Below are 16,186 nucleotides of genomic sequence, written 5' to 3'. Positions count from 1 at the left end.
ACAGAGGCTGCAACTTGAGGCTCGAATTTGAGCTAGTTGGGTGCTGAATTTCAAAATTATTTCTTCTGTGAAATTATAGTTTTATGAATTTTTTTTCCAACGCAACCAACCATGCTTAATTCCGAGTTAAATTGAGTGATTTGTGATCAAAATTCGAAACCTGCTCTGTTCTTAAAAACGCTAAATTTTGGGCAAAATTGATGCTAGACTTGGTGTGGACTTGCCAATTGAATTTCTTGGAGTTAAAACACTTACCAAATATACCATGAATGTTCCTCAGGTTTTTCCTACACAAATGAACCATGTTTGAGGGATTTTCCTTGACCAAATGTTTGGAATGGAAAACCAAAAAGCTCAAGGCAGTTCTGCCTTAGGATTTTTCAAAACTTTGATTGTTTGGTTGACTACCTTCCCGAAGGTATTTTTCCATGAAATTGATAGAGGGATACCCTTTATATAGGAGTATTATACTACCGAATTTGGTATCAATCCGAGTCCATTTCGCTGCTTGACTAAATTGCCAAAGTTCAAGACTTGATATTGGAAAACCCTTGTTTAACAAGGAAATTTGGGTAACTTTGAGCTACCATATCTTGGTGGTCACAACTCCGTTTCTTGTTATGCTTGTTTTGTTGTAAACTTCGATTACAACACTAATAGAATTACAAATTTCAAAAACTAGTTCCAATCAAGTGAATTTTGCCAAATTTTCAAAATTGGCCAAAAACCAACTTAAATCTATCTTATGAACCAAAACAGCGACTTTGAGCTCAATTTTGAATGTTTTCCATTTGGAATCTTAGAAAAGTGTATTCTAGAAACTTTTAGTACTTTGGAAAAGGTTTCCAATGGTACCACGTTTTTCAATTTTGGACTTGTAAGGAATGAGATACGATTTTTCAAAGATCTCATACTAAAACTGAAATTTCCGAATTTTAAGGAAATGGAAATTTTTGAATTCTCCTCATTCCTTTGATGTTATTTGAGCGTATTAAACTTGATTTCCAAGATGAAACCTCGATTGCTTCTGTGCTTTAAAAATCCCATTTTAAACCCCGATTTACGAGTGATTGGGATTTGTTTCATGAAATTTTTCTTAGATTGTGCACTAAGTGCAATCTTTGTAATAATTGGGGATTTTGAGTGATAAATCCTTATTAATTGTTCAGGCACACAAGGTGCACTTCAAAAGGATCCCACGGTGGACGCTTAAATTTCGAGTGCCCTTTTCTTCTTATTTACTTGGTGAGTGTCAAATGCATGTTTACTTGAACTCCGTGAACTCGATACATGTTACCTGTTATTGATACTTGAGATATTTTAAAATTCGAGACGGGGGTGTACTTTATCGCCCTCGTTCTCGTTTGAAATAAATGACTCGTACTTGAAATACTCGAATGTCTTAATTGTTTGTACATGTTACATGCTTGCTTGACTTGAAATAGTATGCTATGGCTGCATACGTCGTTGGAGTGAATCTCCTTGACACTCAAACATGCTTGGGGGACGCTCACATCTCATTGGCGATCCTTGGACTCGAACCGACATGGGTTTGGTCGGGAATCTTGGTGAGTTATGAGAATCACATGATAAGATTGATCTATTGGAGAGATCTTACTTGGCATACTCGAGTAGTATTGCCTTAAACAACAAATGACAGGCGGGCCTGAAACAGAGGTATGTAAGGTGAAAGGGGACAAGTTAAGTGGAGTTCTGCGGACTAAACCTACCCGATTGATGGAGTGTCAACTCGTGGAGGTTATTGATCGTGCAAGGGAAACATAGCTCCTGAGAGCTCTAGTATCCTTAAATTGTTTATGGTTACTTTCCTCGTAAATTGTCAATCATGTATATATTATTGCTCGACTTGTCAATTTGGAATTGTTATTTGAACAATGTGCTTGCATGTGTATTTTTAGTCTCACGAGCGTTTTGCTCACCCTGTAGATTTGTTTTCCTTAACAGGTTTGGGTAGGGGTGGCAATTCCTGACACGATCCGAAACACGACACGAATCTAACACGAAATTAATGGGTTTGGGTTGAGGTTTCGGAAGTTCGGATCAGAATCGGGTCGAACCCGATGAACCCAAAAAGAAAACAGGTCAATTTCGGATCAACTCGTGGTGACCTGATATGACCCGATGTGACCCGTTTACGAATTAAAACTAATTTAATAAACATTAAAATTATTTTATCTAACTAAATTAAATCAATCTTTTTTTTCAAAGGCATTAATTACTTAATCCTAAATGAATTTATTTAACTTGCGTGAAGTTAAAATTATTATATTTGGACAAATAATATATTATGTTATTTTTTACTTTTATGCTGTTTTAATTTATTTTATATTTGATTTGGGATAAAACACTTTTATGGTGTTTAATTTATTTTAGATTTGGTTTGAAATTATTTATTTAAATTTTTATTACTTGATGATGTAATTAATTTTGTGAAAAATTGATTTTATTAGAAATTACAGTGATAAATTAATAAATTAAAATTAAGTTTCGGGTCATTTCGGGTCGACCCGCCAACCCGAAATTTTCGGATTCGTGTCAGGTACCCTGACCCGTTTCGGATTGGCGGGTCGGGTTCGGGTCAACAGGTTCTTTGTTATACTTAAGTCTCAATCCGACCCGCCAACCCGAACCCGACCCGACTGCCACCCCTAGGTTTGGGCTTGGTATGAGACTCGAAGGAAATTTCTATTTTGAGTACTTTTGTGGACTTTTGTAACAGGGTTCCAATACTATTGTTTAGACTTTTCGACTATTGTATATTATGGGATGTTTTTGGAAACCCGTTATATAGATTTGGGAATTGTAAAATATTGTTAAACTTGAACGCTTCCGCACTAATTGCATTTATTTTATCTGGATGTGATGCCTAGTACCGTTATAAGTTTGAATGTATATCGCTTCAGTCCTGACGAGAATTGGGCAGGCATCCCGCGGATACCCTTTGATTCGCTTTAAGGAGAAGTGGGGGCGTCACAGTTGGTATCAGAGCGCTAGGTTAGGGATCTATATGGGAGACATATTAGATACTCTACCCTTAAGATCTGAAACCGGATAGTTAAGTTATACCTTAAGGGGTATTTGGAGCATACTAGTGATTGGATTAGGCATGCATAAACGACATCCGAACTAGATGGTGATTTAAATTTCTAACGCGAAAAGTGCTATTATTTTGCAGGGATGGAAAACGGAAATGGAGTTCCGGCAGCTAACGGGAATGGCCATGCGAATGGTCATATAGTGCCTCCTAAGCCTATCTACTACCGAGCGCTTAGTGAGGAAGTTCAAGTACACTATTCCCCATCTGATAGATATCATCGATATTCGTGTAGGGTTACCTTTATCTACCCGAATCACCTCGTGCTTGCTCTGGACAACGAGCGTCGTCAGCTAGTGGATCTTAACAGGGATCTTCAGGCAGAGGTGGACGAGTTTAGACAGATGGTTAGCGCTCAGGACGAGAGGATCGCCGAATTCGAGGAGGTGATAGAGGGCGAGGTAACTACATCTGCTATTGTTAATGGGGAGGTTCGGAGCACTAGAGCTCAACTTACTAGGTTGAGGGAGGAGATTCGTGATAGGGCTTTCGGGATCCTAACTGATGCCACTAGACTAGTAGATGAGGCGATGGGTGTAGTTCAGAGCTCTGAGGAGGAGGAGGATCCTAAGAAGGAGGTTCCTACTGATAGTCCTACTGCGGACTAGGTCTAGACAGATTAACCTCTCTTTTGACCCTTTTGACTAGTATAGTTAGAATTAGTTGGGGTGATACTAACTGCTGAGACCATTGTATTTTGCATGACTGTGTGATCTATTATTGAGACACTTGTTTTACTTTAGTCTTCTGTAACTAAAAGTATTTTGTGGCACTTGTGTGCTATATTTTTGTGATTTTTTTCATGACTTACTAATTGTATAAACTTGACATATTAATGAATGTAAATTATTGTTATTTTCAATGTTTTCTTGAATTGCTCCTGCTTTCTACTTTGCACCGCATAATTGACTTATTTCTTGCACTAGGCACGCCTAGGTTAAAGGAAGACTAAGAAGGGGCCGAGACTATGGTCGAGGCCATGGGCGAGGGACTAGCCAGACTCAATCTCAGGGGAATAACTAGGGATCGGCAACTGGACCGACCCAGGGTCAGAAAAATATCGAGAGTAATCAAGTGGCTACTGCCATTAACAGGATGACTGATATCCTAGAACGTTTAGCTGATAGACAAGGTCTTAGACCACTTAACCAAACTAGGGGATAGGATAGGGGTGAGGATAGAGCTTTAGAGAGGTTCTTGAAATTTAACCCGCCTAAGTTCCTTGGCGAATCTGATCCTAAGGTAGCGGAGAATTGGTTAGAAAGGATGACCAACATATTCGCTGCTTTAGACTACACTGAAGATAGGCGAGTGAATTTTGTAGCCTTCCAGTTTGAGGGAGTAGTTCGTGCTTGGTGGGATATGGTGAAAGGAAAATGGGAAAGAGTTCAAACCCCTTGGACTTGGGAGAATTTTACGAGGGAGTTTAATGAAAAGTTTCTTCCGCTCTTAGTCCAAGAAAAGAGGGATGATGAATTTATCAAATTGAAACAGGGGACCCTTAGTGTAGCGGAGTACGAAGGAAAATTCACTAAACTTTCTAAATATGCCCTTAAATTGGTAACTAATGAACGGAAGACGATAAAGGCGATTTGTACAAGGGTTCAATGTGAAAATTCAGGAGAGCTTGACCGCAACGCAAATCTCTACATTTACTGAACCTTTAGAGAAGACACAAAGGGTTGAGAGTGCAAGATTGCAAGTGAGAGACTTTCACAATAGAAAGAGACATTTTTCTGGCTCTGCATTAGGGCAGGCTGGTAAGAGTGCACAACCTTCTAAAATGGAAAGAAGAGCGGGAGGAACAAGAATTGCTGGAGCTTCTAGGGGAGCTCTGTCTAGAGGAGGTCGTGGTGGCCCAACTTAAGTTAGGGGTGCACCTTCTACTGGTTCGGCAGTGACCTCTCAAGTTACTTGTGGATACTGTGGAAAACCCAATCACTCCGAGAATGACTGCTGGAGAAAGTCGGGAAAGTGCTTGTTTTGTGGTAGTGCCGAACATCAAGTCGCAAATTGTCCAAAAGTACCAAAAATGGGAAGTAACACTCAGAGGCCAGAAAGGTCATCCTCTAAGCAGACCAGTGCTGGAGGAAGTCGACCGAAAGTGCCGGCTACAGTTTATGCACTGGACTATCAGCAGGTTCCTGAGGCAATTGAAGTGGTTGAAGGTACAATTCCAATCTTTCATCGTTTAGTTAGGGTTTTAATTGATCCGGGTGCAACATACCCTAACTTTATGAGTGAGATAGACTTGAAACCAATTAAGTTACCGTATGATTTGGAAGTTAAAACACCTACTGGAGATCAAAGTTTAATTGCTAACCTGGTATATAGAGATTGTGAAGTCTGTGTCGGGGAATGAAAACTATTGGCCGACCTTGTAGGTTTAGCAATTAAGGGATATGATGTAATTTTAGAAATGGATGGGCTAGCCCGTTATAATGTCCAGTTAAATTGTAGGATGAAAATTGTAGAATTGTGTATTCCAGGGGAGGCAACCCTGAAGTTGGATGTAAGGGGTAAATTGATTTCATCTGCACTTATTTCAGGAATTCGGGTTAGAAAATTATTAAGTAAAGGAATTCAAGGGTATTTGGCTTTTTTTATTAATACCCCTAGTGATAAGATGAATTTGGAGGATATGCCTGTAATGAAAGACTTTCCAAATATTTTTTCCGAAAAGTTAGAGTATCTACCTCCAGAACGGGAAATAGCTTTTAAAATTGATGTAATTCCGGGAGTGACACCTATCTCTAAGACGCCATATCGGATGACTCCAGCAGAATTGAAGGAGTTGAAATTGCAATGCAAGACTTGCTGGAAAGGGGTTTTATAAAAGAGAGTGATTCTCCGTGGGGAGCCCCAGTTTTGTTCGTTAAGAAAAAGGACGAGAGTTTGAGACTATGTATTGACTATAGAGGCTTGAATTAGGTCACTATTAAGAATAAGTACCATTTGCCCCACATTGATGAATTATTTGACCAATTGCAAGGGGCTGTAGTATTCTCGAAATTGGATTTGAGACAGGGTTATTATCAGTTGAGGATTTGGGAGAATGACATACCAAAGACTGCTTTTAACTCGAGATATGGGCATTTTGAATTTGCCGTGATGCCGTTGGGTTAACGAATGCACCTGCTGCTTTCATGGATTTAATACATAGGGTCTTTAAACCTTATCTATATCAATTTGTGGTGGTCTTTATTGATGACATATTGGTGTATTTTAAGAATGTGAAAGATCATGAGAAATATTTGAGAATTATTTTACAAACTTTGAGGGAACATCAATTATATGATAAGTTTAACAAGTGTGAGTTCTGGTTAAAAGAAGTGACTTTCTTGGAACACATAATTTATAAGGATGGGATTAAAGTGGATCCAGCTAAATTTGAAACTGTTTCGAAATGGAAACGACTGGAAAACCCTACCGAGATTCGGAGTTTTATTGGATTAGCAGGGTATTACCGGAGATTTATCAAAGATTTTTCTAGAATTGCTGGACCAATGACCGAGCTGACCAAGAAAAATAGGAAGTTTATATGAATTCCTAAGTGTGAAGATAGTTTCCAAGAATTGAAAAGACGGTTGACAAGGGTGCCTATGTTAGCTTTGCCAAACGGAAAGGATAATTTTGTGATTTACACAGATGCATTTAAGGAAGGTTTGGGGCGTGTTTTGATGCAAAATGACAAATTGATAGCATATGCCTCTAGAAAATTGAAACCGCATGAAGAGAATTACCCGACTCATGACTTGGAGTTAGCGGCTATGGTATTTATTTTGAAAAAATGGAGACATTACTTGTATGGAGTAACGTTTGAAGTCTTTACTGATCACAAAAGTGTTAAGTATTTATTTTCACAGAAGGAACTGAATTTGAAACAACGTAAATGGATGGAATTTCTGAAAAACTATGACTGTACGATTAAGTACCATCCAGGGAAAGCTAATGTAGTGGCTGATGCTTTGAGTCGTCAAGTACAGATGGCTGGATTGATGATTAAGAAATTTCAATTGTTGGAAGAAGTTAGTTATTGAAATTCTCTACTGGAACCGAGAAAAGTAATTTTGGAGAATATTGTATTGAATTTAACTTTAATAGAACCTATCAATGAATCTTAAGGCAAGGACACTGAAGTGCAGAAGTGGTTGGAAAAGATTAAAAAGGGGAACAAGTCAAACTTTAACTTGGGATCGAATGGTGTATTGAGATTTCGGAATCGAGTAGTTGTGCCAAAAGATGAAGGGTTTAAAAAGAAAATTTTAGAAGAGGCACACCGATCAAAGTTTACGGTACATCCAGGAGGGAATAAAATGTACCAAAACTTAAAGAGTCTATTGGTGGAAGAACATGAAGAAGGAGATTGCTCAATTTGTCCAGACATACTTAATTTGTCAACAGGTTAAAGCCGAAGATCAGAAACTATCGGGATTGTTGCAACCTCTAGAAATACCTGAGTGGAAATGGGAGAATATCACCATGAATTTTGTATCGGGATTACCAAGAACACAGAGAGGTCATGATGTGATTTTGGTGATAGTGGATAGATTGACCAAATCGGCTCATTTTCTGCCAATTAACATGAAGTATCCATTGGAGAAGTTGGCCAAGTTGTATTTGGATGAGATCATTAGGTTACATGGAATCCCTGTCAGTATCGTGTCGGATAGAGATCCAAGATTTGTTTCGAGGTTCTGACAAAAGATGCAAGAAGTGTTAGGAACTAAACTGAACTTTAGTACTACTTATCATCCCCAGACCGATGGACAGTCTGAAAGGACAATTCAAACCCTTGAAAATATGTTGAGAACTTGTGTTCTGGATTTTGGGGAGAGTTGGAGTAAGTTTTTGACTTTAGTGGAATTCGCCTATAACAACAGTTTTCACTCTTCTATTCAAATGACTCCGTATGAAGCGCTTTATGGTCGAAAGTGTAGATCTCCGATTTGTTGGGAGAAAGTAGGTGAACGGAAGATTTTAGATCCAACCATAATGTCATGGATTGAGATAACTAATGAGAAGGTAAAGTTGGTACGCCAGAGAATCCAGACTGCCCAGAGCCGTCAAAAGAGCTATGCCGATAATCGGAGAAATGATTTAGAATTCGCGGTTGGAGATCTAGTATTTCTCAAGATCACACCGTTGAAAGCAAGTTTGCTGTTTGGAAAGGGAAAGAAGTTACAACCAAGATTTGTAGGATCTTATAAGGTTTTCAGCGTGTGGGGAATGTAGCATACAAATTAGAATTGCCGCCGAATTTATCTCGAATCCATAATGTATTCCATGTGTCTATACTTAAGAAGTACCATCCAGACCCTTCACATGTCTTACAACCAGAGAGTATTGAAATTGATGAGACCTTAACCTATGAAGAGAAACCGGTTAAACTTCTGGATAGAAAGGTGAAGGAATTGAGGAATAAGCAGATACCATTAGTAAAAGTCCTCTGGAAGAACCATGAGTTGGAGGAAGCAATTTAGGAGGTTGAAAAAGCAATTCGAAAAAAGTGTCCAGGCCTGTTCGCCAATCAAGGTAAATTTCGAGGACGAAATTTCTCAAGGGGGAGAGGATGTGAGGACTCGTAAAAATTATTATTTTTCGACTCTTATTTTTGCTCATTTAATTATTTATCTTAATATTTGCTCCGATTATTATTTTCTAACCTTATTAGACTTCAATACATGGAATTATGACTTCATTATATTTTTAAAATGACTCGTTTCAAAATTTAATTTTTGGAAGGTCGATTAACGAAAATAGTGAAAACGTGTTTGAAAATTTTAGCCAATTGGGAGTACAATAAGTTTGAAAAATTGGAGACTTGTACAATGTCCTAAAATAGGTAATTTTAGGTTTAAGTACTCAAGTGATAGTTAGTGGTACGATCGTTATAAGAATTTTTTGAAAATTTCACTTTATCGCGTCTAAATTGGAAATACGCGTTTTCACGCACGCGATTAATTGAGGGACTTTAGATCATTATTTTGGGACAATTAAGAGTGAATAATATTCATATGAATATAAGTGCATTAGAAGTTTAGTGCACTAGTGAAACAAATGCAAGAGAAATTCAGCACGAAACGCGCGCGTACGCGCACTATTAGAGAGTTGACTTTTGCACAAATATGGGCCACACAAATGAATCTTACTTAAGAAGCTAAATTTCATCAAAATACTCTCTCTCCTCACCTCTCTTTGGCCGGCCAACTCAAGGGAGAAGAACACCATTGTTCTTCAAATTTTCTTCACAAAACTTCACCAATCTTCATCCAACTCACACCAAATTTCACCCACACTTAGCTCTATACCTGGAGACCTTATTAAGCTGCAAAAAGGAGCTAACATTCACGGTTTTGCTGGAGCAAAAATGACCGAAAATCACTACCTTAGACATCAACTAGAGTAAGTGATGATCTAAACCTAGAAACTTGGTTTATGGAAGTTGATTTACACTTATGAGCTTAGTTATTCATGTGGGTGGCTTGTTATTGTTGGAAAAATTGTGAAGGTGGGCTCTATGAATTCCCACTCTTGGGTTGATGGCTGATATGATGATTGATGATGGATTTAATGTTGGTTTAGTGCTCAAATTGGTAGATTAATGGTGCATAACTAGTATAAACCTCAAGGAATGCATGGCTGAAAAATTTTCAATTCTGCCCCTGCTTTGATCGTGCATCTTTTTGCGAAATTCTGAAGTTTTGATGACTTGTATATAATGTTTATATGTTGTATAGATGGTGTATAAAGTTTCATCGAAAAATATTGAGATTTGATTGGTTAAATGGATTAATCTTGCAAAGCTAGTAAACCTGGAAAATTTTTCCCGTAATGCTCAGACAGTCTACTTGTTTCGTCCATAACTCTGTGCTCCGATGTCGAAATCAAGTGCCGTTGGTGGCATTTGAAACTATACATTCCCAACTTTCCAACGGTATAGTTCCACCCGAGTAGCCTGTACCAACCGTTTTAAGATGACTGTCCTGTTTCTCTATTTTCTTGGAACGAAGTACAGAGGCTGCAAATTGAGGCTCGAATTTGAGCTAGTTGGGTGCTGAATTTCAAAATAATTTCTTCTGTGAAATTATAGTTTTATGAATGTATTTTTCAACGCCACTAACCATGCTTAATTCTGAGTTGAATTGAGTGATTTGTGATCAAAATACGAAACCTGCTCTGTTCTTGAAAACCCTAAATTTTGGGCAAAATTGATGCTAGACTTGGTGTGGACTTGCCAATTGAATTTCTTAGAGTTAAAACACTTACCAAATATATCATGAATGTTCCTCAGGTTTTTCCTACACAAATGAATCATGTTTGAGGAATTTTCCTTGACCAAATGTTTGGAATGGAAAACCAAAAAGCTCAAGGCAGTTCTGCCTTAGGATTTTTCAAAACTTTGATTGTTTGGTTGACTACCTTCCCGAAAGTATTTTTCCATGAAATTTGATAGAGGAATACCCTTTATATAGGAGTATTATACTGCCGAATTTGGTACCAATTCGAGTCCATTTCACTGCTTGACTAAATTGCCAAAGTTCAAGACTTGATATTGGAAAACCCTTTTTTAACAAGGAAATTTGGGTAACTTTGAGCTACCATATCTTGGTGGTCACAACTCCGTTTCTTGTTTTGCTTATTTTGTTGTAAACTTGAATTACAACACTAATAGATTTGCAAATTTCAAAGGCTAGTTCCAATCAAGTGAATTTTGCCGAATTTTCAAAATTGGCCAAAAACCAACTTAAATCTACCTTATGAACCAAAACAGCGACTTTGAGCTCAATTTTGAATGTTTTTCATTTGGAATCTTAGAAAAGTGTGTTCTAGGAACTTTTAGTACTTTGGAAGGGTTTCCAATGGTACCATGTTTTGCAATTTTGGACTTGTACAGAATGAGATACGATTTTTCAAAAATCTCGTACTAAAAGTGAAATTTTTTAATCTTAAGGAAATTGAGATTTTTGAATTCTCCTTATTCCTTTGATGTTATTTGAGCGTATTAAACTTGATTTCCAAGATGAAACCTCGATTGCTTCTGTGCTTTAAAAATTCCATTTTAAAACCCCGATTTAAGAGTGATTGGGATTTGTTTCATGAAATTTTTCGTAGATTGTGCACTAAGTACAATCTTTGTAAATAATTGGGGATTTTGAGTGATAAATCCTTATTAATTGCTCTGACACACAAGGGGAATTTCAAGAGGATCCCACGGTGGACGCTTGAATTTCGTGTGTCCTTTTCTTCTTTTTTACTTGGTGAGTGTCAAGTGCATGTTTACTTGAACTCCGTGAACTCGATACATGTTACCTGTTATTGATACTTGAGATATTTTAAAATTCGAGACGGGGGTATACTTTATCGCCCTCGTTCTCGTTTGAAATAAATGACTCGTACTTGAAATACTCGAATGTCTCAATTGCTTGTACATGTTACATGCTTGCTTGACTTGAAATAGTATGCTATGGCTGCATACGTCGTTGGAGTGAATCTCATTGACACTCAAACATGCTTGGGGGACGCCCACATCTCGAGTATGTTTGGGGGACGCCCACATCTTAAACATGCTTGGGCTCGAGCCGGCATAGGTTTGGTCGGAAATTTTGGCGAGTCATGAGAATCACATGATAAGTTTGATCTATTAGAGAGATCTTACTTGGCATACTCGAATAGTATTGCCTTAAACAGCAAATGATAGGCGGGCCCAAAACAGGAGTATGTAAGGTGAAAGGGGACAGGTTAAGTGGAGTTCTACAGACTAAACCTACCCGATTGACGGAGTGTCAACTCGTGGAGGTTATTGATCGTGCAAGGGAAACATAACTCCTGAGAGCTTCAGTATCCTTAAATTGTTTATGGTTACTTTCCTCGTAAATTGTCAATCATGTATATATTATTGCTCGATTTGTCAATTTGGGATTGTTACTTGAACAATGTGCTTGCATGTGTGTTCTTGGCCTCACGAACGTTTTGCTCACCCTGTAGATTTGTTTTCCTTAACAGGTTTGAACTTGGTATGAGACTCGAAGGAAATTTCTATTTTGAGTACTTTTGTGGACTTTTGTAACAGGGTTCCAATTCTATTGTCTAGACTTTTCGGCTATTGTATATTATGGGATGTTTTTGGAAACCCGTTATATGGATTTGGAAATTATTAAATATTATTATGCTTGAACGCTTCCGCACTAATTGTATTTATTTTATCTGGATATGATGTCTAGTACCGTTATAAGCTTGAATGTATATCGCTTGAGTCCTGGCGAGAGTTGGGCAGGCATCTCGCGGATACCCTTTGGTTCGCCTTAAGGAGAAGTGGGGGCGTCACAGTTATTAAATTTTTGGACAATTGACTTATCTACTATAAAAAACTTTGGCCAATTTTAATTGTCTAAACTCTAAACTCTAGTGTAGTATAGTGTGATCACTTTGTAGACATGACCAGCTAAAACTACAAGGGGTTGTTTGATAATTTTATCAAGTGCCTAGAATTAGAATTGTTAGATTTGAAATTATTTGACTCGAATCTCTTTATTTTTTTTTTGTTTAAACAATAAGTTGTAATGATTGGTCAAAAGTATACACAGTTTAAGCAAAGGCTCAAATTTCTGTACAATTATGCATTTAGTACCGTAGATTGGGATTAACCCATTCCACGTCTTGATAGTAGCTCAAGGTGTTAAGGTAATTTGCAAAATAGGAAAGGTTTGCACCTTTTGAAGCACCTTTTCACAGTGAAACTGCATGTTCCTTTGAAGGTTACATGTGAACAGTTTCTAACAGTTTTCTGAGTGTTGTGGGTGTATAAATCAATGTGTTGAACACCAGAAAACTAACTGAAGCATTTTTATTCTTGACTAGACAAATCCAAGAACTTGCTACTTGGTTGTCTAATTAGAATTCATTGTATCATAGAGTTTTTGCCCAGAAACCGGATTAGCAAGATAGTGGGGGCAATCAAACTTCAAGAAAAGTGATTACACGCCTTGAATTCTTCAAGTTTTGATCCCCATTTGTGTAAACTTATTTCTATATAGAATTCTCTCTTGAGTTTTTCTGGTTTGACTCAATACAATCTTGTACTTCTATATCACTATTTTCTTACAATCTTGAAGTTTGATTGATTGACAAGAATGGAGTCTGCCCAAGAGAGTGCCATCAAAGTCATGAACCAAGATTTCGTTAAGTTGGACAAACTTGATAGAACCGGAACCAACTTCAACCGTTGGAAGGACAAACTTATGTTCTTCCTCACTGCATTGAAGGTGGCTTACATTCTTAATCCAAATCTTCCAGAAATTCCTACTCCAACGGAGGGTGAGTCCGAGGAAGTGACAAAGCAAAGGCAAAAGCGTGAAGAGGACGAGATCATTTGTCGAGGCCACATTCTCAACACCCTTTCGGATAGTTATTACGATATGTTCCAAGGAGTACGAAATCCAAGGAAAATCTGGGCTGCAATTCAGCGAGAGTATACAACCCAAAAGCAAGGCACAGATAAGTTTCTCATTAAGAAATATTTTGAGTTTAAATTGGCTGATTCCTTTTCTCTTATGGACCAAATTCATAATCTTCAAGTGATAGTTTCTAAACTTAAAGATTATGGTATTGAAGTTTCTGAATCTTTTCAAGTTGGTGTAATAATTGCTAAGTTGCCACCATTATGGAATGATTACCAAAAGAAGTTGCTTCACACTTCTAAAACTTTAACTTTATCTAGTGTTTTGAAACATCTTAGAATTGAAGAATGGGCTAGAATACTTCAAAAACTAGAAGTTGACGATGCTCCTAAAACTAATATGGTTGAAGAGAAAATGAATTCTGGTAGTAAGAGAAAGATGCCTGAGAATACTAATTCAAAAGACAATAAGAAAAAAAATAAAAATTGTTACAATTGTGGTAAGAAAGGCCATTATAAGGCCGAGTGCAAACTCAACAAGAAACAAAAGAAAAATGTTGCTCCAAGTAATAATCTTGTTGATGAGTGTGCAGAAATTGTAGCAATGATGACTCTTGGTACGGTGACTGAACTTCATATGACAACACCTACGCCTTCAAAGGATTGGTAGTATGATTTTGATGCTGCAATTCATGTTTGCAATGATAAGAATCAGTTCAAGAGTTATGAACTCCTTGAAGGTCATGAAGTTGTCATGGCAAATGGAGTGAGAGCCAAGGTTCATGGTAAAGGGAATGTGCATCTTCAATTCACATCCGGTAAAAAGTTGGTCTTTACTAACGTACTTCATGTTCCCGATGTTGTTAAGAATTTAATGTTTGCGGACATTCTTAACAAGAAAGGACTGAAGGCTATACTAGAGTCAAATAATGTAATTTGTCAAAGAATGGTGTATTTGTAGGGAAGGGCTATTCTTGTAATGGAATGTTCAAGTTAAGTATTAATAGAGTGAATGATATTTCTGTTTACTCCTTGGTTTCTACTTCTTCTACTTGTTCTTATTTTTTGTGGCATGGAAGGTTAGGACATTTGAATCATAAAGTGTTGAAATTTATGTCTAAAGATGGCCTAATTTCATATAATGACCTTGAAAATAAAAAATGTGAAACTTGTGTTCAAACCAAGATTACAAGGTTGCCTTTTCCTAAAGTTGAACGGCAAACACAAATGCTTCATCTTGTGCATTCTGATGTGTGTGAATTCAATGGTTTTTTAACTAGATGAGGAAATAGATACTTTGTTACATTCATAAATGATTGTTCTAAGTTTGTGTATGTGTATCTTATGAAACACAAAGAAGAAGTATTTGGTATGTTTAAAACATACAAGGCTTTAGTAGAAAATCAATTGAATAAGAAAATTAAAATTTTGAGAAGTGATAGAGGAGGTGAGTACTTCCCTAGTGAATTCTCGAAATTTTGTGAAGAAAGTAGAATTGTACACCAAACCAGTGCACCATACACACCACAACAAAATGGTTTGGCTGAAAGAAAAAATCGAATTCTTGAAGATATGGTTAATTCCATGCTTATGAGTTCAGGGTTGCCAAATAATTTGTGGGGTGAAGTTTTGTTAGTTGCATGTCATGTTCATAATAGAATTCCTTCCTTAAAAACTAGAATTTCTCCCTATGAAGTGTGGAAAAATAGAAAACCAAATCTGTCTTATTTAAGGATTTGGGGCTGTATAGCCTACTATAGGGTCCCTGATAATAAAAGGACTAAATTGGGACCTAGAGCCCTTAAAAGTGTGTTTGTTGGCTATGCAGAAAATTCGAAAGCCTATAGACTACTTGATCTTGGTTCAAATATAATAGTTGAGTCAAGGAATGTTGAGTTCTTTGAAGATAAGTTTCTTAAAGACTCAACAGTTACTATAGGTCCATCCTCTCCAAATGCAGCCTCTTTTAGTGGTACAAAAAGGAAAGAAATTGATACTCCTAGTGAACCTAGGAGGAGTCAAAGACAAAGAAAAGAAAAACAATTGCCCCCCGACTTTGTGTCTCTTCAATCTATTGTTTTTCTAGTAGAAGGAAATAGAGATTCTCTACAAAATAAAACTCCAATTTTGTTGAGTGTAGAGAACGATCCTAAGACATATGATGAAGCTACGAAATCGAGAGATGCTGCATTTTGGAAAGAGGTTGTGAATGATGAAATGGACCCAATATTGTCTAACAATACTTGGGTTCTTGTCGACTTGCCTCAAGGTTCTAAACCTATTGGTTGTAAGTGGGTATTTCGCAAAAAATATGCCACTGATGGAACTATTCTTACTTATAAGGCTAGATTAGTGGCTAAAAGCTATAGACAAAAGGAAGGAATAGACTATTTTGACACATATGCACTTGTGGCTAGGATAATCTCTGTTAGAGTACTACTAGCTTTAGCTTCTGTTTTTAGCTTTCATGTGCATCAAATGGATGTTAAAACAGCTTTCTTAAATAGTGATTTGAACGAGGTGTACATGGAACAACCGGAAGGTTTTGTACTCTCAGGTAATGAACATAAGGTGTGTAAACTAGTGAAATCTTTGTATGGCTTGAAACAAGCTCCAAAACAATGGCATGAGAAATTCGAATATGTTTTACTCTCTAATAGATTTAGGTACAA

Source organism: Coffea arabica, chromosome 9c (assembly GCF_036785885.1).
Source record: "Coffea arabica cultivar ET-39 chromosome 9c, Coffea Arabica ET-39 HiFi, whole genome shotgun sequence".
Lineage (NCBI taxonomy): Eukaryota > Viridiplantae > Streptophyta > Magnoliopsida > Gentianales > Rubiaceae > Coffea > Coffea arabica.
The sequence above is the reverse complement of the archived record's forward strand: the minus strand, read 5'-3'. Positions refer to the sequence as shown.